The 10,073-nt window shown below is 44.6% G+C and overlaps 1 pseudogene; it reads right to left on the reverse strand.

Annotated features, from left to right (window-relative positions):
- Nucleotides 1–400: 400 nt before the first annotated feature.
- Nucleotides 401–518, reverse strand: LOC124720638 (annotated as a pseudogene).
- Between the last annotated feature and the right edge of the window lie 9,555 nt (nt 519–10,073).

Genomic DNA, 10,073 nt, shown 5'->3' on the forward strand with positions numbered 1-10,073 from the left:
GTCTATTGCGGTCTAACTGTGCTGCTAAGCTGCAAAAAGGTACATTCTGTCAGAATAGAACACTATGTGATGCAGCCTTTTGACTGCGAGAGTCTCACAATATACATCGTAAAATGTTGTTAAATATCTGCTGTATTGTCAATATCTATCTATCTATCTATCTATCGGTAATTAGAATGATGGTAACATTGACAATATAATACTCCGTCTTCAGACCACGAGTGGCCTACCGGTACCATCCGACCGCCGTGTCATCCTCCGTGGAGGATGCGGATAGGAGGGACGTGGGGTCAGCACACCGCTCTCCCGGTCGTTATGATGGTATTATTGATCGAAGCCACTGCTATTCGGTCGAGTAGCTCCTCAATTGTCATCACGAGGCTGAGAGCACCCCGAAAAATGGCAACAGCGCATGGCGGCCAGGACGGTCACCCATCCAGGTGCCGACCACGCCCGACAGCGCTTAACTTCGGTGATCTGACGGGAACCGGTGTATCCACTGCGACAAGGCCGTTGTCCTAACATTGACGATACAGCACATATTTAACAACATTTTACGACGTAATAAGTGTCGTACTCATCGGGTATTGTGGGACTCTAGCAGTCAAAAGGCTGCATCACATAGTGTTCTATTCTGACAGACTGTAACTTTTGCAGTGTTGCTTGAAAGTGGCCCTACGGCCGATATTGCAAATCGTAATTATAAATATTTCATACTGTCAACGGCGACTATGATGTCTTTTAAGAAATACTATCCGACTGTGAATCCCAACCATGAGAAGTTGAAAAAAAATACATATATTCAACTGGATGCTGATAAGGTTTCAAAGTAGAGGAAAGATTGTCAGCTTGCTCCAAACGTTCAGAAATCAAAAAAAAACTGAACTTCACAAAATGAAAAAGAAAGTAGTGTCCTACGAGTACAGCAGCATCAGTGAGTCACAAATTGAATCAATCAATTCATGCAAAAACCTGCGTGCAACAATTCGCAGGCTCAGTCATACGTAAAGAAATCGACAGCTACCTTTTAAATGGCTTTCGTGATTCGTAAGGAGAAAGATCTACTACCCCTATTGGCAAATGTGATGAAATGCAGACGGCTATCAAACTGCGTTACGATCGACGGTTGTGAAACAGTTCTCACCACGAACTGTAATAAGCTGATTTTGTGTTTATCAATAAATGATAACTTCAATTACGTCCAGTGGAGCCACCGGCACACACCAAATATACCCATATTCAGTCATTTTACGAAAGGATCCACACCGAAGTAACACTTTTTAAGTTCTGAAAACGATCTTAAAATTGTCACTTTAGTGTTGATCCTTCCATAAAATGACGAAATATCACTAATTTTTACTTGCAATTAAGAGTGATCTGAAAATGATATGAAATACTGATGTTACGCATGTGCTTGACAATGACACTTAGTCGAGATTAAATTAACATCGCAGACTACTACGCACCTTGTTTACGTTTATTAAACAATATTTTCGGGGTCTAGTGAAGCAGGCTATACAACCCGTCGGCTTTGACCAATGACGTCAGAAATGGCCAGAGAGCATTTATTACAAAGATTAAAGAGCTAGGAAGAATGTTCAGAAACAAAGGAGTGCAAGAGACGAAAACTATAGTTCACATATACAGGGTGTTACGGCCAAACTTTCAGGAAACATTCCTCACACACAAATAAAGAAAAGATGTTATGTGGACATGTGTCCGGAAACGCTTAATTTCCATGTTAGAGCTCATTTTAGTTTCGTCCACCTACGATCAATGGAGCACGTTATCATGATTTCATACGGCATGTGCTGCTAGAACATGTGACTTTACAAGTACGACACAACATGTGGTTCGTGCACGATGGAGCTCCTGCACATTTCAGTCGAAGTGTTCGTACACTTCTCAACAACAGATTCGGTGACCGATGGATTGGTAGAGGCGGACCAATTCCGTGGCCTCCACGCTCTCCTTCTTGACTTTCATTTATGGGGTCATTTGAAAGCTCTCGTCTATGCAACCCCGGTACCAAATGTAGAGACTCTTCGTGCTCGTATTGTGGACGGCTGTGATACAATACGCCAATCTCCAGGGCTGCATCAGCGCATCAGGGATTCCGTGCGACGGAGGGTGGATGCACGTATCCTCGCTAACGGAGGACATTTTGAACATTTCCTGTAACAAAGTGTTTGAAGTCACGCTGGTACGTTCTGTTGCTGTGTGTTTCCATTCCATGATTAATGTGATTTGAAGAGAAGTAATAAAATGAGCTCTAACATGGGAAGTAAGCGTTTCCGGACACATGCCCACATAACTATTCTCTTTCTTTGTGTGTGAGGAACGTTTCCTGAAAGTTTGGCCGTACCTTTTTGTAACACCCGTATAAGGGCCAGCAATATTTTCACGTTAACGATATCACGTGTATGTATCTTATTATTTCTCCGCAAAAAACAACGGAAAAAAATGAATGAAATATATTAGTAGCAAAGAATACATCACGTCACGTTATATCAGTTGGATCTCGAAACTCATTCGAACTGTATTGCTTAAGTGCAGTACAGGATACAAGTTTAGCGTACGGCGATTTCTCCGTTTTCACTAGCATTGCTGTCGTGCTGTTCACTTGAACTATTGTCCTCTGCTTCCGTAAACCCTAAATGAAACACGGGATACAGACTGTAGACGTGTTGTTTATTTCGTCTCCGCTATTACTGACAGTCTTACGTACTTACGTACTTATCAGTACTATTGATTACAGAAGGAGCTACGTACGTAATATTTGTATTCCATACTTCTGTTGACCTCTATATATGTACACTGCAAACGAAAATGTGGAAATAGACGTACGTTACATTTGCAACCTGTACCCCAGTTGAACTACACGAAGAGGCAATAAGACGACACATGTACAATCTGTATCCCGTACTTTACTATGGGGTAAATTCTTTTTGTCGCCTTGGACGCTAATATCCCATTCTTTACTTGAGCTATATAGCTATACGCAACATTTGTATCTTGCTCAATAATATTATAAGCAATACGAAGCGATCGCTTTTAGAGCCACATTCGGTTATTTTAATGTACAATGATAGCGCTTATCTTTTATTATCTATGCCTCGAAGTGAAGACATTACTATGTATGACTAATGTATGACGTCATTGGTCAAAGCCAACGGGTTGTATCCCCTGCTTCACTAGATCCTATTTCCGTTACGAGAGAGCGAAGATTACAAAAACAAACAGCTTTCACCGTATGGGAAATTACCTTAGAAATGACGAAATCAAATATGGCGTCTGCTGTGTATACTCCACATTAGCCAGTCACGACCATGATTTACAGCTGCTAAAATAACTCAACAGCTATCTGTGATTACTGATACACCAAAATAACCGTTTAACCTCCTCTAAGCAGCTATCTGAATCGCTTTAAATGGCTATCGTTTTGTACTAGCAAGTGATAATTGCAAAAACAAATAGCTTTCACCGTATGGGAAATTACCTTGGAAATGACGAAATCAAATATGGCGTCTGCTGTGTATACTCCACATTAGCCAGTCACGACGATGATTTGCAGCTGCTAAAATAACTCATATCGAATAAACAGCTATCTGTGATTTCTGATACACCAAAATAACCGTTTAACCTCCTATAAACAGCTATTTGAATCGCTTTAATTGCCTATCGTTTTGTACTAGCAAGTGATAATTGCAAAAACAAATAGCTTTCACCGTATGGGAAATTACCTTCGAAATGACGAAATCAAATATGGCGTCTGCTGTGTATACTCCACATTAGCCAGTCACGACGATGATTTACAGCTGCTAAAATAACTCATATCGAATAAACAGCTATCTGTGATTTCTGATACACCAAAATAACCGTTTAACCTCCTATAAGCAGCTATTTGAATCGCTTTAATTGCCTATCGTTTTGTACTAGCAAGTGATAATTGCAAAAACAAATAGCTTTCACCGTATGGGAAATTACCTTAGAAATGACGAAATCAAATATGGCGTCTGCTGTGTATACTCCACATTAGCCAGTCACGACGATGATTTGCAGCTGCTAAAATAACTCATACCGAATAAACTGCTATCTGTGATCACTGATATAGCAAAATAACCGTTTAACCTCCTCTAAGCAGCTATTTGATCCGCTCTAATTGCCTACCGTTTTGTACGGAGCAATTTCTTCTAGAGAAAGCGAACCGCCACTCGTCTGTTCCAGTTACGTCAACGCGTCGAACAGTTGAGCGTCGGCGCTAGGCACGTCTTCCGCGACGGAGTTCTTTGGCGGCGCCCACGGCGGCCCGAGGAGAGAGATAACAGGAGGCTGGGCTGTGCGCCGGTCTGTTGACACCCACGCACAGCTACCGCACGCACGCACGCGTGGCTGCGCGGCCCGACGCACCGCCGCAGTAGCTGAGGGCGGAGAAAAAGGCCCCAAAAAACTGACCTCGGTCGTCTTACACCGCAGAAGCCTAGCTACGGGATCTCTGTAGTCCGACATGGAATCCCGAGTAATGTGATCAACGTAAAACCCGTTATATGTCACGACTAAGACATCGCACCTACATTACTGTTGAATGAAAAAAATACACTATATGATCAAAAGTATCCGGACACCTAGCTGAAAATGACTTAAAAGTTCGTGGCGCCCTCCACCGGTAATGCTGGAATTCAGTATGGTGTTGCCCCACCCTTAGCCTTGATAATAGCTTCCACTCCCGCAGGCATACGTTCAATGAGGTGCTGGAATGTTTCTTGGGGAATGGCAGCCCATTTGTCACGGAGTGCTGCACTGAGGGGAGGTATCGATGTCGGTCGGTGAGGTCTGGCACGAAGTCGGCGTTCCAAAACATCCCAAAGGTGTTCTGTAGGATTCAGGTCAGGACTTTGTGCAGGCCAGTCCATTACAGGGACGTTACTCTCGTGTAACCACTCCGTCACAGGCCGTGCATTATGAGCAGGTGGTCGATCGTGTTGAAAGATACAATCACCATCCCTGAATTGCTCTTTAACAGTGGGAAGCAAGAAGGTGCTTAAAACATCAATGTACGCCTGTGCTGTGATGGTACCACGAAAAACAACGAGAGGTACAAGACCCCTCCACAAAAAAACACGACCACACCGTAACAACACCGCCTCCGCATTTTACTGTTGGCACTACACACGCTGGCAGATGACGTTCACCGGGCATTCGCCACACCCACACCCTGCCATCGGATCGCCACATTGTGTACCGTGATTCGTCACTCCACACAACGTTTTTCCACTGTTTACTCGTCCAATGTTTACGCTCCTTACACCGAGCAAGGCGTCATTTGGCATTTACCGTCGCGATGTGTGGCTTATGAGCAGCCACTCGACCGTGAAATCCAAGTTTTATCACCTCCCGCCTGTCATAGTACTTGCAGTGGATCCTGATGCAGTTTGGAATTCCTGTGTGACGGTCTGGATAGGTGTCTGCCTACTACACATTACAACTGTCGGCGGTCTCCGTCAGTCAACGGACGAGGTCGGCCTGTACGCTTTTGCGCTGTGAGTTCCGCGGAGCGCCCCATTCTGCTCTCTCACGATGTCTAATGACTACTGAGGTCGCTGATATGGAGTACCTGGCAGTAGGTGGCAGCACAATGCACCTAATATGAAAAACACGCCGGCCGCGGTGGTCTCGCGGTTCTAGGCGCTCAGTCCGGAACCGCGCGACTGCTACGGTCACAGGTTCGAATCCTGCCTCGGGCATGGATGTGTGTGATGTCCTTAGGTTAGTAGTTCTAAGTTCTAGATGTCGCAGTACCACTTTATTACCGACATATAAGCACTACTTTGAGTTTTGACCTTTTTCACTCTGTTCACCACGTAAAAAAAAAGAAGGAGAAGCATGGTGAACAGTGTGAAAAAGGTAAGACCTCAAAGTTGTACTTATGTGTCGGTAATAACGTGGCAGTGCGACCTGCAGACTAGAAGAGAGGAAACGCATATCAGCAAATCGTAAGTAATTACTTTTTTTACACAAAAAATCGCGATGTGGTTTGATAATCTAAAAATAACAAAACTGCATCGTTATAGAGCCCACTGGTGATGCCTTCGAACAAGAGAATGGCGGAACGCGTGTGGGAAAAATAAATTAAGTGGCAGCAGCAAAAGGCGGTTTTATTTACAAAACGAACAATTCTGTAATGTTTGAATAGAGGATTAGTGGAGTGGTGCTTGACTCAGACACGTCTATTAAATCCTTCACTGCACACTCTTAGAAAGTGTACTTCATCTACAAAGGAGACGACGCGTATACGGCACTAGTGCGACCCATTCTTGAGTACCGCTCGCGTGTATGGGATCCTCACCAGGTCGCATTAAAGGAAGACACCGAAGCAATTCACAGCCGGGCTCCTAGATTTCTTACCGGTAGGTTCGATTCCACGGCAGTATTACGAGGGATACATCGCGAGCTCAAACGTCTGGAGCGCACACGACGTTCTTTTCGAAAAAACACTGTTCAGAATGGAAAACTGGCACTTGCGACAGACTGCTGAACGATAAATTAGGGCTCGTACGGAAGCATATAGAATGTTGTTTTTCCCCTCGCTTCATTTACGAGTGGAAGAGGAAATGGAGTGTACAGTAGTGGTACAAGGTATTCTCTACCACACACCGTTTTGTGTCTTGACGGGTACGTACACTATGTGGTCAAAAGTATCGGGACACCCCCAAAAACATACTTTTCATATCAGGTGCATCGTGCTGCCACCTACTGCCAGGTACTCCGTATCAGCGACCTCAGTAGTCATCAGACATCGTGAGAGAGCAGAATGGGGCGCTCCGCGGAACTCACGGACTTGGAACGTGGTCAGGTGATTGGGTGTCACTTGTGTCATACGTCTGTACACGAGATTTCCACACCCCTAAACATCCCTAGGTCCACTGTTTCCGATGTGAGAGTGAAGTGCAAACGTGAAGGGACACGTACAGCACAAAAGCGTACTGACAGAGACCGCAGACAGTTGAAGAGGATCGTAATGTCTAATTGGCAGACGTCTATCCAGACCATCACACAGGAATTCCAGACTGCATCAGGATCCACTGCAAGTACTATGACAGTTAGGCGGGAGGTGAAAAAACTTGGTTTTCACGGTCGAGCGGTTGTTCATAAGCCACGCTTCACGCCGGTAAATGCCAAACGAAACGTCGCATCGTGTAAGAAGGGTAAACATTGGACGTCTGAACAATGGAAAAAACATTGTGTGGAGTGACGAATCACGGCACACAATGTGGCGATCCGACGGCAGGGTGTGGGTATGGCGAATGCCCTGTGAACGTCATCTGCCAGCGTGTGCAGTGCTAACAAAATTCGGAATTCTGAGGCGGTGGTGTTATGGTGTGGTCGTGTTTTTCACAGAGGGGGTTTGCACCCCTTCTTGTTTTGCGTGGCACTATCACAGCTCAGGCCTACATTGATGTTTTAAGCACCTTCTTGCCTCCCACTGTTGAAGAGCAATTCGGGGATGGCGATTGTATCTTTCAACACGATCGAGCACCTGTTCATAATGCACGGCCTGGGGCGGAGTGGTTACACGACAATAACGTCCCTGTAACGGACCGGCCTCCACAGAGTCCTGAATCTTACAGAACACCTTTGGGATGTTCTGGAACGCCGACTTCGTGCCAGGCCTCACCGACAGACATCGATACCTCTCCTCAGTGCAGCACTCCGTGAAGAATGGGCTGCCATTCCCCAAGAAACCTGATTGAACGTATGCCTGCGAGAGTGGGTCATCAAGGCTAAGGGTGGGCCAACACGATACTGAATTCCAGCATTACCGGCGGAGGGCGCCACGAACTTGTAGGCCATTTTCAGCCAGGTGTCCGGATACTTTTGACCACATAGCGTAGATGTACGGAAAGAAAGAGGAGCACGCACGCACGCAGGGAATTTAAGACCGTTACACAGTTTCGCCTAGCGGTTGCAACGCGGTCAACTTCTCCAGTGACCACGCGGCTGTTGGTACAATCATACGCTGTGTGCAGCTCCAGCGGCGGATGGGGGGCGGGGAAACACGAAACCGGTACTCGTTCCCGCAGCGGTGATTTACGCCCCAGTTCTCCAGACAGGCAGACAAACTCACACACAGAAAGAGGGACAGGGCTCTCAGAAGCAGCGACCGCATGAGCTGCAAGAAGTCACCGAACTGACTGTGGTGGCGGTGAGGAAAAAGACACGTAATTACTCGAGAGGTCCAGTTCTCCAGAGTGCCCCGCGTCACGGGCCATTACGGCTGGACACGTGCGCTCTTTATCCAGCCTCCAGGCCGGGGCGGCTGTCTGTCGGCTCGTCAGACTGGAAAGGTCTGGAGCGACGGGGGGGGGGGGGGCGGGTGGGGAGATTACGTCAATGAATGAGCGCGCGCTCGTGATGTGATGTGGCCGGCGGGGGGAGGGGGGGGGGGGCAAGATGCGTATCGCAAAGTTGAGGCGCAGCAGTGTGGCGATTGAAGGAGATCAGAAGGGAGAAGAAGAGCAATTGATGAAGTGAAGGGGGAGTTGAGCAAGTCGGAGTTTCACTGCTGCGGCGCGTCTGGCTGTCGACAGCACAACACGATTCATTAGTTGATTTGATCGATTATAAATGGTTTTTTGAAAGCCTGCGGCTGTAGAAACAGTAGGTTTGTTTATAAATAAAGAAGATTGCAAATATTTTCAAAAATCACAGAGCAAAAATTAGGTTTTCTGCATCTAATAAACTACAGCAAACACTAATACATAATATAAAGTGTAATCATGATCCATAGTCAGACTCTGGAATATACAAGGTAACATGCCAGGAATGTTCCAAGTTCTACCTACGACAAACAGGCCGAAATATCAACACCAGGTACACACAGCACATTAGAGCATACACACACAACAAACACACTACATCAGCCATAGCAACACACATACATAATACAGGACACCCATTTGGAAAAATAGAGCAAAATGTCAAAGTACTCCACCGACTAAATAAAGGACACAAAATGGATTTGCTTGAAGAACTGGAGATATATTCACATTACAGAAAATATGAAAATAAAATATTAAATGAAAAACTTGACAGTGAATCAGTGAATTTCTTCAGATGTTTCGATAATATACTTAAATAAAAATAGTAAAACATAGAAATAAGGACAATTGTAAAATCAATATAAGTAATTAATGAGCCAAATTGTTAAGATAAATAACCTCTGTACAAAAGCATATCATTATCTGTGGAAGACCTATAATGTTATCTCTGTGGACTACATGTAAGAAGATCTTTGTAACTGTTTTGTTTATATATGGATATTTGCGATGTGTAAAGTGTACAAAAAGTTGCGTGTCATGTTAAGATGTTAAGTGTGTGTGAGACTCAGCACAAATGGACCATTAGGAAACTGTAAGTACAAATTCTTCTAAATTTTAGCCACTAACCTCACAAAAAGAATTGATACCCAACTATCGCGTGTTTCTTATGTATTACAGTAAAAGTCAACTATATGAAGCAGACTCACACACACTGACAACATCAAAAGAAATGACTTAATACACAGAAAAAAACGCACTTGAAGATGGGAATTATTTCTCGAAACGCGTCGTGCGAATAGTAAAATACAGAAAAATCGTGACTGGTAGCAGAAGATTTATTTATTTATTTATTCATTAGTTGGTTACCGCAGTAGCTCCCGCGTCTTTATGTGTCCGTTATTGGAACAGAAAGTACAAGTAACTACCCCCCCCCCTCCCGCCCCCCTCTACAATACTGTGACGCATCGAACTCCCATGCATAAAAGAAGTCGAAACCTCTAATTATTTAACAAAAGAGTTGTTGTTATTGTGGTTCTTCAGTCCCAAGATTGGTTTGTTGCAGCTATCCATACTGTCTTCTTCATTTCTCAATAATTAATGCAAATTACATCCTTCTGAATCTGCTTATTGTATTCATATCTTAGCCTCACTCTACGGTATTTACTCTACGTCTTGCCGTTGCCATGGAGTAGGGGCGTTGTAGTCCTTCCATATTAGCCGTTTTAGTAAACTGACCCAATGTTTTCTACATAA

Source organism: Schistocerca piceifrons, chromosome 11 (assembly GCF_021461385.2).
Source record: "Schistocerca piceifrons isolate TAMUIC-IGC-003096 chromosome 11, iqSchPice1.1, whole genome shotgun sequence".
Classification (NCBI taxonomy): Eukaryota; Metazoa; Arthropoda; class Insecta; order Orthoptera; family Acrididae; genus Schistocerca; species Schistocerca piceifrons.